This window comes from Sturnira hondurensis, unplaced genomic scaffold (genome assembly GCF_014824575.4).
Source record: "Sturnira hondurensis isolate 20B ecotype Veracruz unplaced genomic scaffold, ASM1482457v3 Scaffold0005279, whole genome shotgun sequence".
Taxonomy (NCBI): Eukaryota; Metazoa; Chordata; class Mammalia; order Chiroptera; family Phyllostomidae; genus Sturnira; species Sturnira hondurensis.
In genome coordinates this window covers 3,644,159-3,665,203 of record NW_028077910.1, presented here as the reverse complement: position 1 = coordinate 3,665,203, position 21,045 = coordinate 3,644,159, and the positions used below count along the sequence as shown (strand labels likewise).

General features: G+C 33.4%; 1 non-coding gene across 1 annotated transcript; it reads left to right on the top strand.

Moving 5' to 3' along the window:
• The first annotated feature begins 1,916 nt into the window (after positions 1 to 1,916).
• LOC118987531 (U6 spliceosomal RNA) lies at positions 1,917 to 2,020 on the top strand. Its single transcript, XR_005066586.1, has one exon. It is a non-coding gene; the product is annotated as a U6 spliceosomal RNA (small nuclear RNA).
• Positions 2,021 to 21,045: the final 19,025 nt, after the last annotated feature.

The window sequence follows — 21,045 nt, the reverse complement described above, 5'->3', positions numbered from 1 at the left end:
GATGGAATCATCAATAACCCTGAAAAATGTTGTAATAGCTAAACAGTTATAGAAATCTAAAAAATGTTTTCAATTATGACTAAAGCTGAAGAGATATTCACAGATGCATAAGAGTATGTATTATTGTCTTTTTTTCTGTTGGCTATCAGGGGACTCAAATATGAATTTAATATTTAGTCTCAGAACTACTTAATTTTGGCAGCCTAATTGCATGGATAGCAATTAACTTGAGGAAACCAGAATCACAAATCATTGTTTTAGTGGCCAATAGAGTATCAAAAATAAATGAATCAATGAAACTGATAAATAAATAAATATAAATAAACCTAATCATAGAGATGTGTATTTCTAAAATCTATATTTTCACTTGGTTGCCAATTTTGGATTCAACTGGAACATACAGGACTCAAAAGAGCTGAGACTGTAGGACCAACTGCACATGTCAGGCAGTGGGGTTTGGATTCGGATTTTCACTCTAACATAATGTGTATTACTGAAACATGTTGCTAGTTTACACTTCTGTTCAACCCTTGTGTAGTTCTGAAACACTGATGTATATGACTGACTCAAATGTTAGGTCCTTTAGTGAAGTGTTCTTCTTTCTTAATCAGCATAAAGATAATATACAAAATACATCTCAGATCAAATATAGTAAAGTAAATGTGATTTTTAGATTTAATTAAAAATGAGATTCAAATTGATACCACTATAAGCATGTACTGGGTGGGAAAAGTTAAGTAAGGTATAAAATGTTTCTCTTTAGAATAAAGTTAATCCTTCCTATTTCTGAATTTACTTCTTCCTGTTTGGGGTTAAGTAAATGAAACAAATTTATGTGTTAGGCGGTAGTATATCTTGCTTGTATATAATGATATGAAGTGCATATCAATCACTGAATCTTGTCATCTTTATGGATTTTATCTCAACTCATAATTTATACTACCTTCAAAATGGGCTCATAGATCTTCAGAGATATTTTTCCAGCATGTGCTATTTATATAAGGGTTTCTCTCTGTCTGTGATCAATTTTAGGGAATTTTTCACCCCCGAGGAGAGTGAAAAGAGCTTGAAAGCATCTGGGGCTTTGTTTGGAAGCATTCATTGGGATGAATCTGGGGCTTTGGGGCCTGAGACTGGTTGTGGTGATGTCTCTTACACACCATGAGGCAGTGATCAACTCACTGAACCTTCATGGAGCTGTGTTTTCCTCATTTGTATACTTGTGGGACACTATTTATCTCATGGGGTGTTGGCACAAATTTGGTGACTTAGTATGAAAAGTCTCTGCTCAAGAAAAATGCTCAATAACATGGTAATGGTTATGGCCAACAAAGAAACAATAACAATGAGCTGCTTGTATTCTAATATTCAGTAGTTTTTAAAGGTGCATCAAATAGGAATATATCATTGGAAACTATGGAGAGTGTGAAAAGTACCTTTTTACATATAAAAATCACATATTCCTGAAGGTATGATCATATACCAAAACTGAATAAGAATCCAGAGGAAAAAAGTGCAAGAGATTTGTTAAAGAAACTGAAGGGTTCACTCTAGCAATATTTTTATCTAGTTAATGAAGTCCATTAAGCAAATGAGGAACCCAGTGAAATTGATGTATTCAGTAATAAAAAATTTGGCCAAAAGGAAATCTTTTCCTTTTCGCTTAGAAATATATCAATACATGACAGCATAATATTTTTTGAAAACATGGATGAAAACACTTCTGCTATATCAAACATATGTAAACACCGGATACTATAGATTCGAAACTGGCCTACCAACGCCATTGTATTAGACAGGAAACACAAAGTCAGTGAATAGCATATGTCACACTATGAATAAGGAAAGCACAAGACTGGAATTTTCACTTATATGTCGTAATAGGAATCCTTTTTTTTGAAAATACATTCAGAAGTGCTTGCTTCAGCAGCACATACTAAAATTGGAAAGATACATAGAAGATTAGCATGGTCCCTATACAAGGATGACAATGCAAATTCATGAAGTGCTTCATATTTAAAAAAAAAGAAAAAGAAAAGAAAATGTATTCAGAAGTAAAGGGGTACAATTTTTAAAATTGAATGCACACACACATGCAAGAGAGAATTTGAATAAAAAACAATAGCAATACGGTACAAAATTCATTTTAAAATTAAGACTAGAGCATAAAATTTTAAGTAACATATTTAGATTTTAATTCTATAATTCTTTATTATGTAATTACTTTAAACATAGTTGCTTTTGATACCTTAACATTGTGTTCAAAAGTTATGTTGCTATTTTATGTCAAAAGCAAAAATTTATTTTATAGATAAGCTGAGGATAATTAATTAAAATATTTATATATACTGCCTATTATATCTTTTAATAATTGGCATTTCTTCTTAAATAACATTATATTTGATTAAATTATCTTTAGTTCAAATGGACTAGACAAAAAACCTTCCATTCTGATGACATATTTTCTCCTTTCTTTCCAGTTTTCAATTGTAACTCTAAATCACTTTACATTTGTAGTTTCTCTCACTAGCTTTTTACTTAAGTGCTTTAACTTTGTGTAGGAATGTATTATACTTTAAATATGATCCCCTTTTTTTACTTATTAGCACTTCAATACCATAATACTTCACTACCATTCAATACCATTAGGTACATATGGCCTTTACAGTTCACCAAGGCTTTCCATGCATGTTCCCACTGCCTTCACTGTGGTGCCACAGAGGATTAACTTCACAGTTCCATTTGTGAGGGACGTGAGACTCCCTGAGGATATGTTACTCACTCAAGGTTTCATTGCTAGTAGTTATCAAAACTGAGGCTCGGACTCACTATTAACACTGTTTTGAGCGTAGCTGAGTTTACAGAATCAGTTGCCTGCAGGTGTGAAAGTGAACAGGTGAAACAACACACAAGAGACTGGGAGTGATGTGGTTAACTGGAACCACCTGCCCCATCTGAAGGAGCAACAGCATTTCGGGCATAACTGTTGCCTTGAGCAACTCTGGGTACAGGCTTGCCAGACTTTTGCTATTTTAGAAGAAACGTACAGTTCAAATTTTATGTGAAGTGCCTTTGCTTTAAATGTTGACAATGAATTCGAACATTGAAAAAATGGCCTAAGCAAGAGAAATCTGAGGGATGGTGCCACTGCCAATTCAGAACTTGTGATGGACCTTCAGTCTTATGGAGGGTATGTGGGGGCTGCTGATTATTCATCTCGCTAGTGGATGGTGGCAGAAATTCTGTGGGACTGACCCAGCATTTGTGACTAAGGAGGTATTTAGTGACAGCCTTTCTATCAGTTGATTTCCTTGATGGAGTGTTTATTCTTTCATTTGTTCAACCCAAATATTTTGCATGGGAACCTGGCACTGTCATGACAAGAAAAATATTGTATAGTACCTGCCCAAACCTTCCAGTGGCCAATACATTTCTATAAACTGGAATTGTTGGAAGCAGGATGGAAAGCTTCATAGTGAAAATACCCTTTGCAAATAACCCTCATACATGTTTCCAATGTAAAAATTACATTCCCTTTTCTACAGAAATTAAACAGCACTTAGTGTGTGTGTATATCCACATGTGTGAGTAAATAAAATTTATGCTAAATACATATTTCAGGGTTTTATACAATTCTCCCTCATATAGGCAAATGTAAGATAAAAATCTTACCTTGTTTAAAAAAATGGTTCCTAGGATAGTACTCTCTTATTTCTGTGCAGATAGGATAATACCTAAATTTTCAATATTTGTTTATTTTTAACCATACTTTAAATATATTTTTGATGCCACAAAAAGCTTTCACACTTATGCCTTTTATCCAAGGTATTTTAGCTCTTTGAAAATGTGAAAGTATGAAATATACATTAAAAGTTAAATGTGTGTATATTTAATTCTTACATGAATATATCTGTAGAGAGAGCAAGCTGCGTGTGTGCATGTGTGTGGGGATTGAGATTTGAAAGGAGGAAGATGAGTGAGGGAGAGATGGATGGAGCGAAAAAAAGAGTGAGAGGCATTTTATATCATTTGATGAATTGCACCGAGTCCAATAATGAAAACCTGTGGCTGTATTACCTTATTGCCCTTCTGAGACCTCAGAGCCTCATTTAATAGATGATCTCAGGAATTAGAGTGATGTACTTGCAGTTTCCTTTGCTTTTGGTTCTGATTTTCAGAATAGTATACACACTTTTACATTCCTTTTTATTTATATACTTTTTCACGCATGCATATACATACCAGGCATATAGAAGATCTTTGCTCTTCATAGTTTCTGATTGCTGTGATTTTCTTATTTTCAATCCTCGAGAAATCATGTATACCTTTTGTTTCAAGTATTATTACATTCTTGTTGGAAATAGACTGAAGAGAGAGAGAGAAAGAATAGCAGAGAGAGGGAAATAAAACATTCCCTTGCACACTTAAACATACAGACGCACAGACACAGATAGGTGAGTGGAGTATAAACTGGCTTGTTCTTCTCAAGTGCCAGAGTGAGTTCACATTAAGATGAGGCACAGGTGCCTATTTTTTTGTATCTCTTTTGTCATAAATAGGACCTTGTTTTAGATTAATTAAAAAAAAACTCGTATGGCTCTCTGGTAAGATATTATCATTGTCTATCTTGCATGCAAATAATATTTCTTGCACATTTTCTGAGAATTAGGGATATGTTATAAAGGAGATAGTTTACCTATTTTCCTGAAGGAAAATTTATAAATATGTTGTGATAAAGCTGACTGTTTCAATCTAAGCAACAAGTCAATAATAATAGCCATGATACCAAACATTTTCAAACTATTTTCTCTTCATCCTGTGCTATAAGCTGGAGATGGAATATGAATCAGAGACTGGGAGGGGAAATATAACAATCTAAAGGTACTTTCTATTGATAAAAACCTATTTGTTGTGTATCCTTGCCTTTGAAATTGCTGTGAGCATTTTTTAATGTCTATAGATTACTGTTTCTCAAATAATAATTCTTCAAGATGCTCCATTAAAAGTTGATTCCATAAATATGCAAAACACTATATATTCATGTCTTCTTCTGGAAATTCATAGTCAAAGATTCTTTGAAGATTGTAATATGCCCATCATTAAGAAGTTGTTGAAATTCATTTAACCCAGTGGTTTTCCACATCAGTTTACCTTGGCCCCTTTTCTCCTATTAGCTGTGTTAACATCTCATAGATCTAGTGTTGAGAAGAAGACATTAGGTAAAAATCAGCTTTGGAGGTGTAGGATTACTCTTAACAAACTTATTTTCCATTAGATTCCACATAGAAGTGAGCTCATACAATACTTCACTCTATCTGAGTGGCTTATTTTCACTTAGCATACAAACACTCTCCAACTTCATCTATGCTGTCGCAAAAGGTATGATTTCCTTCTTTTTTACTGTTCTTTTTTCCTTTTACTTTTTTACTGAACAAAATAAACTAACAACAACAAAAAAATAGAACCAGACTCATATATACTGAGAACAGACTGACAGCTGTCAGAGGGGATGGAGTTTGGGGGCTGGGCGAGAAAGGTGAAGAGATTAAACAAAGAGAAAAAACTAACAGACAAAGTCAACAGCGTGGTAATTAGCAGAGAGAAAGGGGGTGGGAGGAGGTAGAAGAAGATGGGAGGGGATAAATGGTGGTGGAAGGAGACTTGACTTGGGTGGTGGACACACAGGACGATATACAAATTATGTATTATAGAATCATATACCTGAAACCTATATGACTTTATTACCCAAAGTCACTCCAGTAAATTTGATAAAAATTTTTAAAAATAAGCTTATTTTCCTTTTCAATATAATTATAACAGCAAATGGGTAGTTGTGGCTGTAATTGCCAGCTATTGCTGATGAATAAATTCGTGTTATAGGACAAGGTTAGGCAGTCTTTGTAGAGGAAATGAATGCAAAATACGGGGATATACAAACAGAAATGCCTTATAACACAATCCAGTGAGGTCGTGTTTTTTAGATACTGCATTCAGATTGGTTGTTTTATGATACCCTATAAAACTAATTTCATATAAAATAATATATGAAATTAGTTTAGGCTCTTTTTTTAGGAGCCTAAACTAATTTCATTGTGTTTAGGCTCTTTGTGTTTAGGCTCTTTTTTTTTCTTTCTGCACTTGACCCCCATTCACTCATTTTATCATTGCTAGAATTACTGATTAGTTCTTTACTACAGTTTAAATGTTGCCTTACTTTTTTAGGAAGAAAAAATTGCTTTGTTACCTTTTGTTACTATTGATCATGTGTCCTATTTAGCTTTTTACCATTCAGAGTTGGGCCTACCATTTAGAACGTGATTTAAGAACTATTGTTCAGGAAGTTTGATGATATTTTCATGTAGTGTTGTTGAACCAAATATTTTCTGCTCAAGTGTTATCAGTACTTATAAATAACTACCTTGGGAACCAATACACAATTGCCATTTAATGTCTGTTCTAGCTTTATGTAAGCTAATGGCCTTTATAAAATTGTAATTGAGGAGACAACTCAGTTTGTTAGGTAGTCTGTCTATCTTAGGGGCAAGTTAAACCCCTGGATGGAAATACAATATGCCACATGTAGTGAAATCCAGGCCACATATGAACAAAAACTATAGGAAGGGGCATTGAAAGAAAGTCGAAAAACAGTTTGTGAGCATCTTATACCGATAGTTCTTTGCATTTTATAGCATTCCTTAATATCTGGTTACATAACTGCTTTCTTCTCTTTAAAATTAAAGCAATAAATTAGACGTTATTATTCTCATTGTTTCAGAGGATAAAACTGGGACACAGATAATGTTAGGTGATTTACTAAACAGTATGTGGTTAAAAAGGGACAGACCTCAGACTGAAACATTTTTTTATAACCCTGTGTTTATGTTTTTTCTATAGTTAGACTTTCATGTCCTTCCAATTATACACTACAAGTATGTTCTGTTTTGTAATTTCTGCCTATTAAATGTTTAGTCTGTTTATCATTTTGGACTACTCTTCATTTTTATGTTTTTGTCTGTTAGACTTCTGTTGTTGTTGAAGTCAATAGAGCCAGCACTGGGGTGGAATAAACTCAAATATTTCTGTTCTTCAAGTGTTTACAATTTCATTGGAAAGAAAAGCATGCAAAGGAAATACTTTTATGTAAGTATAGTTTGTTAAGTGGTTAAAAAAAGCTTAAAAAACTAGTGTTCTGTGATTTCAATCAGTACAAGAAATGACTTTCTTTGTGATGGTATTAGAATTCTTAAGCGAGGGAGTGTATAAGCTGATTGTTGCATTATTAGAATAACATGTATATGTATGGACATAGTAGAGTGAAACTTAATCTAGAGTTTAAGGAAGTGTTCAAAAGAATTGACAAGTATTTGCAGACATTGGAAAGCTCTTAATGTCGTCAGTGACACACTCAAATAACTTGTAAATTGAGATGCTAAGAAGATATTGATTTATAAATTGTAAAAATATTTTAGAGGGGGGAAGGGAAGGAGAGAGGGAAACATCAATGTGTGGTTGCCCCTCACATGCTGCCTACAGGGGACTTGGCCTGCAACCCAGGTATGTGCCCTGACTGGGAATTGAACCAGCAGCCCTTTGGTTTGTAGGCCCGCGCTCAATCCACTGAGCTGCACCAGCCAGGGATGATTTATAAATTTAAAGTATATGAGTAAACTCCATGTTCTGTTTTTTTGTCCATCTTCTACTTAATTTCATTGTTGCTTTATAATTCTGAGCTTCTGTGAGTCTAAATTCATTGAACACACACAAACATTTTTTTTTTCTCACTTATTTCCAGGAATGGAAATGTCCAGGAAAGCAGTTGCAGATCATCTCAAGATTTATTTTTTCTAGGCTTCCTCTCCTGGTTTATCAAAATATTTAGTGGTGCATCGTTTGCTTATCCTGTGTTAGGCACATGATTTATATCCTTTATATCCTTGGCTAAATTCCTCTGGGCATACAGAAGAGGAGGAACCCTTTTGTTTCATTACATTCTGCCATGCTTTTGATAAACTAAAATTCTGCCAATGTCTCAGGGTGTACCGATTTCTCTAAACCTGGTAAAAACACGTGTGCCTAATAAATATTATCACAATGAGAGCAGGGCACTTCCACTAGCAGAAATAAAAGTGTGTAGAACATTTAAATTTTCAAAGCTGTTTGTTATTTCCTGATTTTTTAATCAAAACGAATCTGAGGTCATGATGATGAAATCAGTGGCCATCCTAATACTAATGAAGAATCATGTTGTACAGTAGTTAATTGCAAAGAGCCAACTTGGCACTACTGCCTCCTTTTTGTATTTCTCAAGTGCTGTAACTATTCTTAAGAAATAATTAGCAGCAACCTGTTAGATAAATGAGATCTGGAAAAAAGAAGAGACAGAGAGAAAGAAAAGTGATTTTTGCTCTTTTAGTAAGCATGCCAGAAATGTAAACAAGGATTTTCTTTAAAAAAAAAAAAAACTCAAATTGAGAACCTACTTTTATGTTGCACATCTTGTTTGTTTTATTTTTTCCTTTAAAAATATTGTATTTTATTACATTAACTTTTACCTCTTGTATCTCCCTCCCTGTAGCAATCACCACACTGTTGTCCATGTCCATGAATCCTTTTGCCTTTGATCAATTCCTCCACCTACTAAACATCCCTCTTTGCCAACCAGCTGTCATCCTGCTCTCCCTCTATGAGTCTGTCCCCATTTTTCTTTTATTTATCTGTTTTATATTATTTATTTATTTTATTTTAATTTATCTGTTAGATTTTACATATGAATAAAATCAGATGGTATTTATCTTTCTCTGACTGGCTTATTTCACTTAGCATAATGTTCTACAGGTCCAGCCAAACTATTGCAAAGGGCAAATTTTTCTTCCTTTTTATGGCTGAGTAGTATTTCATTGTGTAAATGTCCCATGGTTGTTTCATCCACTCATGTACTGATGGACACTTGGCCTGCTTCTATACCTTGACCATTGTAAATAATGGTGCAGTGAACATAAGGGTGCTTAGGTTTTTTTGAATTAGTGTTTTGGGTTCCTTTGGACATACTCCCAGAAAAAGAATTACTGGGTCAATAGGTATATCCGTTTTTAATTTTTTGAGGTATCCCATACTGTTTTCACAGTGGCTGCTCCAATCTGCATTCCCACCAACAGTACAAAAGAGGTCCCCTTTCTCCACATCCTCACCAGCACTTGTTTGTTGATTTATTAATGATACCATTCTGACATGTGTGAGATGATATCTTGTTGCAGTTTTAATTTGCATTTCTCTGATGATTAGTGGCACTGAGCATTTTTTCATATGTTTATTGGCCATCTGTATGTCTTCTTTGAAGAAGTATCTATTCAGGTCCTTTGCCCATTTTTTCAATTGTTTATGTGTTTGTGTTGAATTTTGTAAGTTATTTATAAATTTTGGTTAGTAACCCCTCATCAGATGTATTGGCAAATATGTTCTCCAATTCTTGTCTTGTCTTTTTATTTTTATTTTTTGTTGTGCAAAAACTTTTTTAGTGTGATGTAGTCCCATCCATTTATTTTTTCTTTTGTTTCCCTTACCTGGGGAGATATATCTGATAGGAATCATGTTACCTAATATCAAGCTATCCTGTAAAGCCATAGTAAACAAAACAGCATGGCAATGGCATAAAAACAGACATATAGATTAGTGGAACAGGATAGAGAGCCCAGAAATACTCCCATACGTTTATAGTCAATTAATATTCGGCAGAGGAAGCAAAGACATACAATAGGCTAAAGATAGTCTATTCAATAAATGGTATTGCAAAAACTGGAGAGAAATGTGAAGAAAAATGAAACTAGACCAGATTCTTACACCATACACAATAGTAAATTCAAAATGGATTAAAATTTAAGTGTTAGACCCAAAGCCATAACAATCATAGAAGAAAAAATAGCTGGCAAAATCTCGGACATTGATCATAGCAATATTTTACAAAATGCAAATGTTTTAAAATACATTTTGAGATTTCTGAAATCAGAACATGCTATATTATCAAGTGTGTCTTAAAATTGATAGCATCCAGGCTGAAGGTGTACATGCATAACTTTGCCTGTGAATGTACAATGTTTTTTTCTTTAAAAGATTTTATTTATTTTATTTATTTATTTTTTAGAGAGTGGGAGGGAGAAAGAGAGTGAGGAAACATAAATGGGTGGTTGCCTCTTGCACACCCCTTACTGAGGACCTGGCCTGCAACCTAGGAATATGCCCTTGCCTGGGAATTGAACCAGAGACCCTTTGGTTCACAGGCCGGCACTCAATCCACTGAGCCACACCAACCAGGGCTGAATGTACAAACTTGTCATAGCTATTCATATTAACATCATGTCAGCTGAGTTATGTGTATCAATGGTATTTCACACATGTTGTATTTAACTGTTATTTTAAAATGTCTTCAGAACTATAACACTATGATTTGACATTGAAGTGAAAAGTCATTGTGTACACAAAAATCCGTGACAAAACAGCTGAACATATATTTGGTATCAATGGAACAAATATCTGCCATTGAAGAAAGAACTATAACCTTATATTTTCTTGCAAAGCAACCATAAAGTACTTTACATGGATGAAAGGAAAATACCCTGAAGTAGTTGAGGGTCTATTAGATTTTGTTACTAAGATTTATGCAAAAGGATGGCCATCATCCATAAAGAAATGGAACTGAAGGAAGAAAAGAAATTGCCAAATCTCTCAGAATAGATAAAATAAATTTCAAAGCAGACAGACTAGTATAAATGATTAATATTTTTTTGTGCAAGTTGTTGATTCACAAACTTCCTACTGACTTTGAACAGAAGCTGATTAACTTCCAGGTAGAGATCATATCATTGAGAAAAAAATCTGATTATAAGTGAATAGGGTAACATCATCCTCAACACACAGAGGATTAGTGTTCACCACTTGGAAGAAGCCTCCAGAGACAAAAATGGAGGATTACTTTAAGGAAATCACCATTATTTTTTTAAAATATTTTTTATTTATTTTTAGAGAGAGGGAAAGGGAAGAAGAAAGAGTGGGAGAGAAACATCAATGTGTGGTTGCCTCTCATGGGTCCCCCACTGGGGACCTGGCCTGCCACCCAGGCATGTGCCCTGACTGGGAATCAAACCTGTGACCCTTTGCTTCACAGGCCTGCACTCAATCCACTGAGCTACACCAGCCAGGGCTCATCATTATTTTTGATGCCACAGAATATTATGGGGAAATTAGGAAAATTCACAACTCTGAATCAAAAAGAGATTCAGAAGGTTCGAGCTTTAAAAGTGAGAAGGTTTAGGAATACTTTAACAAATTTATTTAACTTATTATTTTAGTTTTTACATATTGATAGAATAATATGCTATAAAATGATTTCTACATAATACTTTTTAATAAAAATTAAAACTATTTATAATAAGGAAATATTTTGTTATGGTTTCATCAGCAGTCATTTTTCATTCCTGTACTGGTACTTAAGAAATGACTTATCTACAATGGATGGCTTCTTGGAGTTGATGAAATGTAGTTTTAGCAAAAACAAAAATTATAAATGTAGTTTTATAACATCACCCTGTTATAAGATCCATTATCATCTATCAGTATACTGTACTTTTAATTGTCTGCCTTTCTCCTGTATCAAAAGTGCAGTAATCTGAAGATCTATTTTCATTTCTATCAAACCTTAGTATTCTTTCCTATACTTCAGATTTTTACTATATATATAATATATATATATTATATATATATATATATTTATATATATATATATAGAGAGAGAGAGAGAGGAGAAAATAATTTACAAGACTGAATCTTTAAAGGGTTGAGACAATATCAGACTTATTTTTGTATTTTCTAATGCTAGTTTAGTGGCTATCACAGATTAGATATTCTCGTTACCCTGTTTGCCTCTCCAGGCCCATTCTTCTCTCTGCTGTGCTCTGTGCCCCAAAGGTTAACTACCAGTGAGTTGCATGGTGCAAACTCACTTGCCTTCTACCTCTGCCGGGGTCAGCCAGTAGGAAGCACAAGCAAATGTTTGGTGGGTGAGAAGAGGGAGAGCTCAGAATGTTTATTCTTAGCCCCTGTGGTGCTATGCTGGACAAATGGAAGCACACTTATTTACCTGTGGCCACATTTCCTGTCATGTGGCCCAATGGCTTCCACTCTTTCTAGGTTGTAGTGGCACTGCCCCTCTCCATGCCACCATCAGGACCCAGGGGTATTATGTTCTTGTTACTCCTCATGTGTTTTATTGTTAGATCAGCCGATCCATAATGTGACCTCTGTTTATTTGTGAAACGTTGCTTGCCACAGTATTCAGATTATGTTATCTGAGATGGAATTTTAAGAAACAGTGTACAGGGAATATAATAAACATTTCATTAACAGTGATAGAATGCCTGCCATGAATTTTAGGCCATTAGAAATATAATGTGTGGCCACTTCCTAGACTATTTTCCAATTTTATATTACAATATATATTTATAATAGACATGTTTTCATTATTTTTCAAAAATTAATGGAAGAAAATTTTATTTAAATGAATACATTTGCAAATTTAGTTAAACTATTAACCAGTTGCCTCAAATTCCTCACTGTTTTTGTTATTCTTGTGGACTGATAGAATGCAATTTTAATTGAATATAGTTATTTAATTTGCCGTTAATATACACATTTTTCCCTTACATAGTTTTAAGATATTCTATAATTGCTAATTTTAACATTGAAAAGTTGTTATTATTTATATTGACTAAGTAAAAATTTAAGTCACCAATATATAATGTTTTGTTCAAAATAATAATATTTATTAAAATTTTGTAAGTTATTTTTGAAGGTCAGTTTACAAAGATGTTTTTCCTATTTTATTATGATAATGATATGTTACATCTCTGAGGAGTTGAAAGAATGAATATCAAAAATGTCAAATACAATATTAGAAGTTAATTACTGGACACTTTTTCTTCTTTCTCCCTTCATCATAAGAAATTCATCTGAAACAAATAGTCATTTTCCTCTGGACAGTTCTCTCAGGAGACAAAAAACACTGTTTGTTTTTTTTTAGGAAACAAGAGGCACATAAATTTTGTGTTATTATTAAAGCTAGTAAAGTATATTCATTTTTGGAACAAGGGCATTGCTATTCTGTGTTATATAAAAGCCATTGACACAGAAACCTCTTTATAAGTATAATTAGTTTATCTTAAAATATGTGTGTTTGAGCCTGTAATTTCTTTGAGGTTGTTAATGGGAAAGAATTATTTAGAACCATCAGGAAAATCAATATTGAAACACTTATGCACAGGGTAAAAATGGTGTATCATTCTTGATTGTTATTTGATAGGGAAAAGTGCAGCCTCTACATGTATAGAGGTCCCACTCTCAATTAAGTATGGTTAAGTAAAAGATTTAGCTTCATTAAAGTCTTTGGCACACTCATTGTTCATTTGTTTCTGGTTGGAACGTATCTATAATTATTTTCTGAGGAAAATCTTGGCCTTTTCTATAGTTATTTCCTCAGGTGGCTATTAGTGGGGATGGATGTAGACTAAAAGTCTTCAGTGTTAAATCTGAGTCCACTGTTTTGATTCTTTCATCAATAAAACAGAACATTATATTCAATTCTTAGAAAAGATTATAACTGAACTGATAACTACTCAACTTTTGTAAATAGGTTATTTTTATAATTAACATTGAAGGAAAATTATTTGAAAGTTAGGCAGTTTATTAACTATTTTACATTATTGATGCTGATTAAAACTTTTTCCTTAACTTATACATGTGAGGAATAAAACATTTTCCAATTAGTAACTCTTTACTATGGTGACTTAGAGCCAAGAGGGACCCTTCCTAGGAAGGACATATTTAAATACTGGGGGCATACGGGGTTCCTGCAACTAGCCCTGATGCCTCTTGGTGATATTTTGTACTTCTCCTTCAAGTTGAGAAGTGGTGAAGATACAGCACTTAGGATGATATTGCTCAATCTCAGAAAAAGTCGTCATCTCTACTGGGATTAATACAACAGCAGCAGCAACAACAACAGCAACAATAACAAGTTGTTTTTAAGATTTAAGATGTTAAATTATCTAAAATTTCTAGCATAGGACTTTATATGTGCTAAACATTCAACATATGCTATAAATCATGATTACTATTTTAAAGTTAATATTATTTTAATCTTTAGTGTAGATAGAGCTCTGTTCTTTTATTTTTCCTCCAATTGTTTTATTGTACAGAAATAGCAAAAAAAATATCTAAAATTTGTATAGAACCACAAATGACCTGAATAGCCTCAGCAATCTTGAGAAAGAACATATCTGGAAGTATTCTTCTCCCTGATTTCAAAGTGCATTACAGGGCTATAGTAGTCAAAACAGTATGGTATTAGCATAAAAACAGACAGATCAATGAATCAGAATAGTGTGCCCAGAAATAAACCCATGCATATATGGTTACTTAATATACAACAAAAGAGCCAAGAATATTCAATGGGGAAAATATATTATCTTCAACAAAATATATTCTCTTCAACAATGCCATTGGAAAAGGTAGACAGCTGTATGCAAAAGAAACATCATACACCATATGTAAAAATTAATTAAAATGAATTAAGAATTGAATGTGAGGCATGAAAACATCTAATTCCTATAAAAAGACATAGCATATCAGCTCCTTGACATGAGTCCTGGTGATGATGTTCTTGGATCTGACACCAGAAGCTCTGTTCTTTTAGGACACCTTTACTGAACACCTTGGACTTACTATGTCAGCTTGAAATGAAGAATATAAGCACTATGAAATCTGATTCTATATTTATTATAAAAATATTAAGAGTATCAGAATTATAGAATTTCTTTTATGAGGATTCGTAGGAGACACTTTGATTAGATTTATCTCAGCCTTGCTTTCCTTTTTAATCAGAAAGCTTAAAACAAAATCTAATCTTTCCTAGTTGACTTGCAGTTATTAATATTTCCTAGTTGACTCATGGTATCAACTATGTTTCAGAAATGTGGTTGTGTCCTGAGGCCTAATGAGTTGCAAAGAAATATTAGCAGCAACAGAGAAAGAAGTGAGGCACAGTTGCTTCTGGACTTAATAAAAGCATTTCTGTTGAGAGAAAAGTTGGGAATAGATAAATTAAAATTTTACAGATGATCTGTATGGAAAGAATAAAAAATCCTAATTTTATAAGTGTGCAGCAATTCCCAACATGGAAAGTGTTATTCTTGGGTGTGCTATTCATATAACATTCATGTATTTGCTATGCCACTTATTGGGGCCATTGCATGTAGCCGTGCAGGGTAAACTCTGCGTTACTAGGGTTGGCAGCCCTTGTAATCCTTCAGGGCACAGTTGTGATCTTTTAAGTAGCTCTGTGTTTATTAGTATGGACATCCACATGTTTCACAAGATTACACTAATGTAACAAAGCAAGACAACTTTTTGACATGCCCAATTGCTATTATGTAATGTTAGTATTAAATAATATTATAACAATTGCTTAACAAGTATAATTTTAATGCAAATTACTGTTGTCTAAAATATATTCCATTGCCCTTTAAAAAAGAGCTAACTTCAATTTACTTGAAAGATGAAAATTAAATGTCTGTCTAAATGTCGTGGTTTATCATTGGAGAAAACTATGTTTTCCTATTAAAGTTATTGTAACTTTTTTTCAATAGTGAGTGAAATGCAAATAAAATAAAATGGCTTTAAATTTTTGTCGATATATGTGTTTGGAAGACAATATATTGAGTAGTGAAAATAACACTGAGATGTAATGGAGACTTTTGTTTACCATGTTTACCGTGTTTCTTGGCCAACTGCAATTCACCAATCCCACTAAAATGTGACAAGTGAAAAATAGTAATTGTAATTAAATGGAAAAATATATGTGGAATCTAAGTTTAAAATGATTAATACAATGGCATTGGTTCTTTATAACTAAAATATTGTGTTTCCCCCCAAATCATAAATCATAGTCTTCCAGTACATATTCCTGTAACCATTTGACATATCGCACATGTGATGGACAGACTGTGGTTAAGCAAATATGTCACATTGACTCTAACAGGTTATCAATACATAAATCATGAACTAGGAGCACCTTTTACTGAGTGTTACGAAGCATAGAGTCTCACTCTGATAAGCAATTCGTGATTTTTTAATGACCAGGCATTAATTGATGCCTTTTGGTGGCATCAATTACCACCATTAAATACCATATATGCTTTAAAATGTATATACCAACATATGTTTACATGTTAGCCATTCAGTGTGTTACAGTGAGCAGTTTAATATTGTGAATGTTCAGTTTCTGATATTTAGGTTGAATGATAATTCTGTTTGGTGATCTTATTTCTGGCAGGTGCTATGCTCCTCTGCTTGCTGCTTTGTCTCATAATTTAAGGGAATATTGATTTACTATCTCACTGGGTTGAATGTATCTGGCATTATACATGCCAAATGATGCAAATTTTTCAGCCCCCGAAGGTACTTGATAGATCACTGGAACCAACAAAGTCCCCCAGGTCTTCATTCTGTCTTTCAGAGCTTAAGATAAAAGGATTTACAGCATTACCAAGCAACCTGTGCCTTACTGGAACATTCAGTTGCTGAGCCACAAGGCTAGCTTGCTATTTTTCATTTTCTAAATATCAGCAACATTTTTCATTTCAAGGTACACTCTAAACTTAGTCTTGTGGAAATTGTATCTGTGTCCTGAACATTTATGCAGCACTTCTCAGCAGACTTGGGAAGAAAGAGGAAGTTAAAACTTGTTTATCTACAAATTAAGGGAAAGTTGTTTTCCTTGAATTACCATGAGAATTATGTAGACAATTTTCTGTCAAGAGTAAGAAAAAAATTAGAAATAAATAGATTGTAAATGGAAAATTCTGGATTTCCAAGGTAGGGGGAACTCATTAGACATGAGGTTAGACACAGAGTGTGGGTGTGGCTCTGCATGTACCTAATTTTAGGAAAGATAGCTCGTAAATATGGGTCTTAGTTTCTTGTCTGTAGTTTTCTTGGAGCCCCCACCTTTGAATTTGGGGCAGAGAGCTGCTATGTCTTTCAGGTTGTAATATTCTAGAATTCTATGAACAACATTGTGTGAAGAATTTAAATATCTTTCTTTGTTAAACTCTCCTGGGATTAGATGAGGTGTATAGAAATTGTTTTCAGGATTTCTACATATATTCTTCTGATTTCACGGACAGAAAATTAACTTTTTAAAATTAAACATTATATTGAAATATAGCACATATATATGTATGTGTGTACCAATTAAATATGTTTAGCTTGACTTATTTTTTTAGAGAGAGGATTACATCATGAACTCTCCACTTGTGAGAAACTAGAATATTATAATTACTCCGTAAACTCTCCTTCCACCCCAAATGTAGCCATAATCTTATTTATAACACCATAGATTAGATTTGTCTCCCACTGAACTTTATAACACGAAATCACGTAATATGGGCTTATTTGCCTCTGATTTTTTTTATTCAAAATTACATTTCTCAGATTTACCCATATTGCTGCTGTATCAACAATCCATTTGTTTTTATTACTATATATTATTCAATTGAAAGAATATATCAGTTTATTTATCTTGTTGACAGCCATTGCTTTTTTATATAAGTATTATTGCTCTGAATATTTATATACATATCTTTTAATGAGTATTTGTATGAGGGGGGAGATATATACATAGAGTGTGATTACTGAGTTATATTATATGCATATTTTCATTTTAATGAAACTCTAGAGAGTTTCCAAAAATGGGTGTTCTGATTTATATCCCCAGCAATATATGATAGTTCCAGTAATAAAACTTGCTTATAAACATTCAATATTGTTAGAATGTTTAATGTTTCCCATTCTGGTGGGTGAATGGTGGTTAGTTATTTTTTTTCTGGATGACTAATACGTTTGATCAAATTCTCATATATTTATTGGCATCTTTTTCAAATTCAACTTGTGAGTCAGGGGAGCCAAATTTTATCAATGGATTTGCAGTGTAATGGTTGGCTCTATGAAAGTTTGTGTTCCTGCAAGAGAGCTATAAAATTAGTTTTATTGCTCCTATCTAAAATGTCATGAAATCATGGAACTCAAAAGTTTCCCTAGCCCAATCATAAAACGTCCTTGGGAGGTGATGTTATTTGTACTGTGTTCGAAGCAGCCCATTCAGTTTGGAGACAGCTCAGACTGTCATAAAGCTATTTCTTATTGATTCAATATTTGCATTCACATAATTTTAGTCTGATGACTCAAATATTGTTTTTTCAGCAACCCAAAATAAATGGACACTCTTTCTTATCTTTCAGAACTTTATATACTTAAAGAGAGTTATTTCTTTTGTGCCCTAGTTTCTAGGTCTGGAGGCTAACCCTACTTCTTACTACCATTTCACACTGGTCTTGCTTGTCAGCCCATTCACTATTCTACATACATTTCTGTGGACGTGCTTGAATTTGTCATTGACTTTCCATATCTCTGTGGTTTAGTTGCAATTCATTTCCTTTGTGTCATCCTAAAATGCAGAATTGAAACGACTATAACATAAACAATTATTAATTTCTAAGGTTGACTCAGTACTATAATTGATGCTAAGAAGCTCTGCTATCACAGGTAAAATATTATTTTTAGGAAAAATATTCTGTAGAAATGTAAATCATGATTTAATAAAGATCCAAGGACAGAGCCCATTTTTGTAAGAAATAACATAGCATGTAAGAAAGTAGTAAAAGGAAGTAGTCATTGAAAACACAAGTATATATTGGTATTTGCAGTCATATTCATTTTGCATTAGACAGCTTGCAATCTTAAAAATATGTAGATACTGATTTTAGCTACATTACTTAATGTTCTTTTCCTAGAGAAACTAGTGTTAATATATGTAATTTAACATGAAGAAAACATGAAGTTAAAAAATATTGGCTTGTTTGAGTGTCTGTGCCCTAGCTCTAATGTCAGGTGCTATTGACTTTATTATTTGTTCAACTCATTATATGACAGATTCTAGTTATTACATATTATTTCAGCTAATCTTCACAATGCAATTATTGCAGTTTTTTAACAAAAAATGGATGTCAGAGAAGATAAGTACCTTTCTCAGAATTGCATTGAATGTAATCAAAAGAGCAAAGTTTGAGTTCAGGATTTTGAAACTCCAGTGCCCATGCTCCTTCATGAAAATTTTGTTCCCTTACTGTGCACGCATTTATGTACTGTATTAGTTTTTTAGAGATGCCATAACGAATACCACAAACTGGGTCGCTTAAACTAACAGAAATTCATTCTTTTGTAGTTTGGAGGCTAGCTGTCCAAATTCAAGTGGTTGGGAGTCTTGATTAGCACTGAAGGTTGGGGTGGAGATTCTGTTCCGTGCCTTTCCTCTATTGGCAGGTGGTTGCTGTCAATTTTTACATTCCTGGCTTGTAGATACATCACTCTATTCTCAAATCCTGTCTTCACATAGCATTCTGTCGGTGTCTAAATTTCTGTGTTCTTCTACAGATACTAGTCATTGGATTAGGAGACACCTTGATCCAGTATGACTGTAATTTAACTCAATTACTTTTGTAAAGTACTGTTTGAAAATAAGGTCAAATTTGTAAGTACCTGGAATTAAGCCTTCAACATATCTTTTTAGAAAAACAATTTAACCTGCTACCTGAACATACAGGGAAATGCATAATACACACTCATTTGCATAATATTTGGACATAGTTAGCATGGAGCAGCAAAATAGCATTATCAGTATCAGAAATTTTTAAGGTTAAAAATAACCTTTTAATAATTTACTTTCTCAGGGAATATGTCTATGTAGTAATCATAGATATACTGCAATTGCCAATGATAAGAGGATAAACTCAAATCATTTTCAACAATTTTCAAGCACCAGAAGTGAACTTTAAAATCTTAAGTAATTATAGTTATTGAATCACTTATTCCTGAAATAACTACAATGTCTTTTCTAATTTAAAAATAACTGTACTCCAACATAAATTTATTACTGTATTTAAGGAAGTCAATATCTTTATAGATAATTACCCATGAAGAGTGGCTTGAAATTCATGTCTTCTGATTGTCAGTAAATGATTTTACTCATGTGTAATATTTTCTTTCTTTAAATAAACCAACATGGAAACAGCCTTCAAATACGTATCACATATACAGATTTGATTTAGCCACAACTACAGAACCACAGCCACACTTCCTGTTTTTTTTTAATAAAAACATTTCATTGTGCTTAAGAACACAGAGCATAAAATTCACCATTTTAACCATATTTAAGAGTGCAGTTAAGTAGGGTTAGGTGTATTCATACTGTTGTACAACATGCCTCTGGCACTTTGTCACTTTGGTAAAGTAAAACTACACCCTTTGAAGAACCACTCCCGTTTCCCCTCTTCCTTGCCACTGGCAACCATCACCCTGCTCTCTGTTTCTACCAGTTTGACTACTTCAAATCCTTCATATTAGTGGGATCATACAGCATTTGTCGTTTTGTGACTTGCTTATTTCGGTAGCATAAGGACTCAGATTCGTTCCTATATTCATTCATTCAGCATGTGGCAGGACTTCCTTCTTTTTTAAGACCTAATAATATCCCATCATATGTATATACTACACATTCTCTATACATTTATCTGTCTATTCACATGTGGATTGCTGCCACCTCTAGGCTGTTTGAGTAGTGCCATGACATAGACGTGCAAGTATCTCTGTGAATTATCTGATATGTGTATATACATTTCTGAAAGTCTAATCTGAGGATGTTTAAAACTTTCTTATTGACTAAGGTAAGCCAAGAGTAAACTGCGATTCTGGTGTTTTCAGTCCTTTTGTAACTCTGCTGTCTCAACACAATGTGTTTCGGTGTTCGCGTCTTCTTTCCACCACATTGGATAATAGCTCAATTTTGGCATTCTACTCCCTAGCCTTAGAATATGGCCATTTCTGTAAACAGTTTCAAAATAGAACAAAACTGAAAATGCCAACAAAAATCTGTTTGTCTACTCA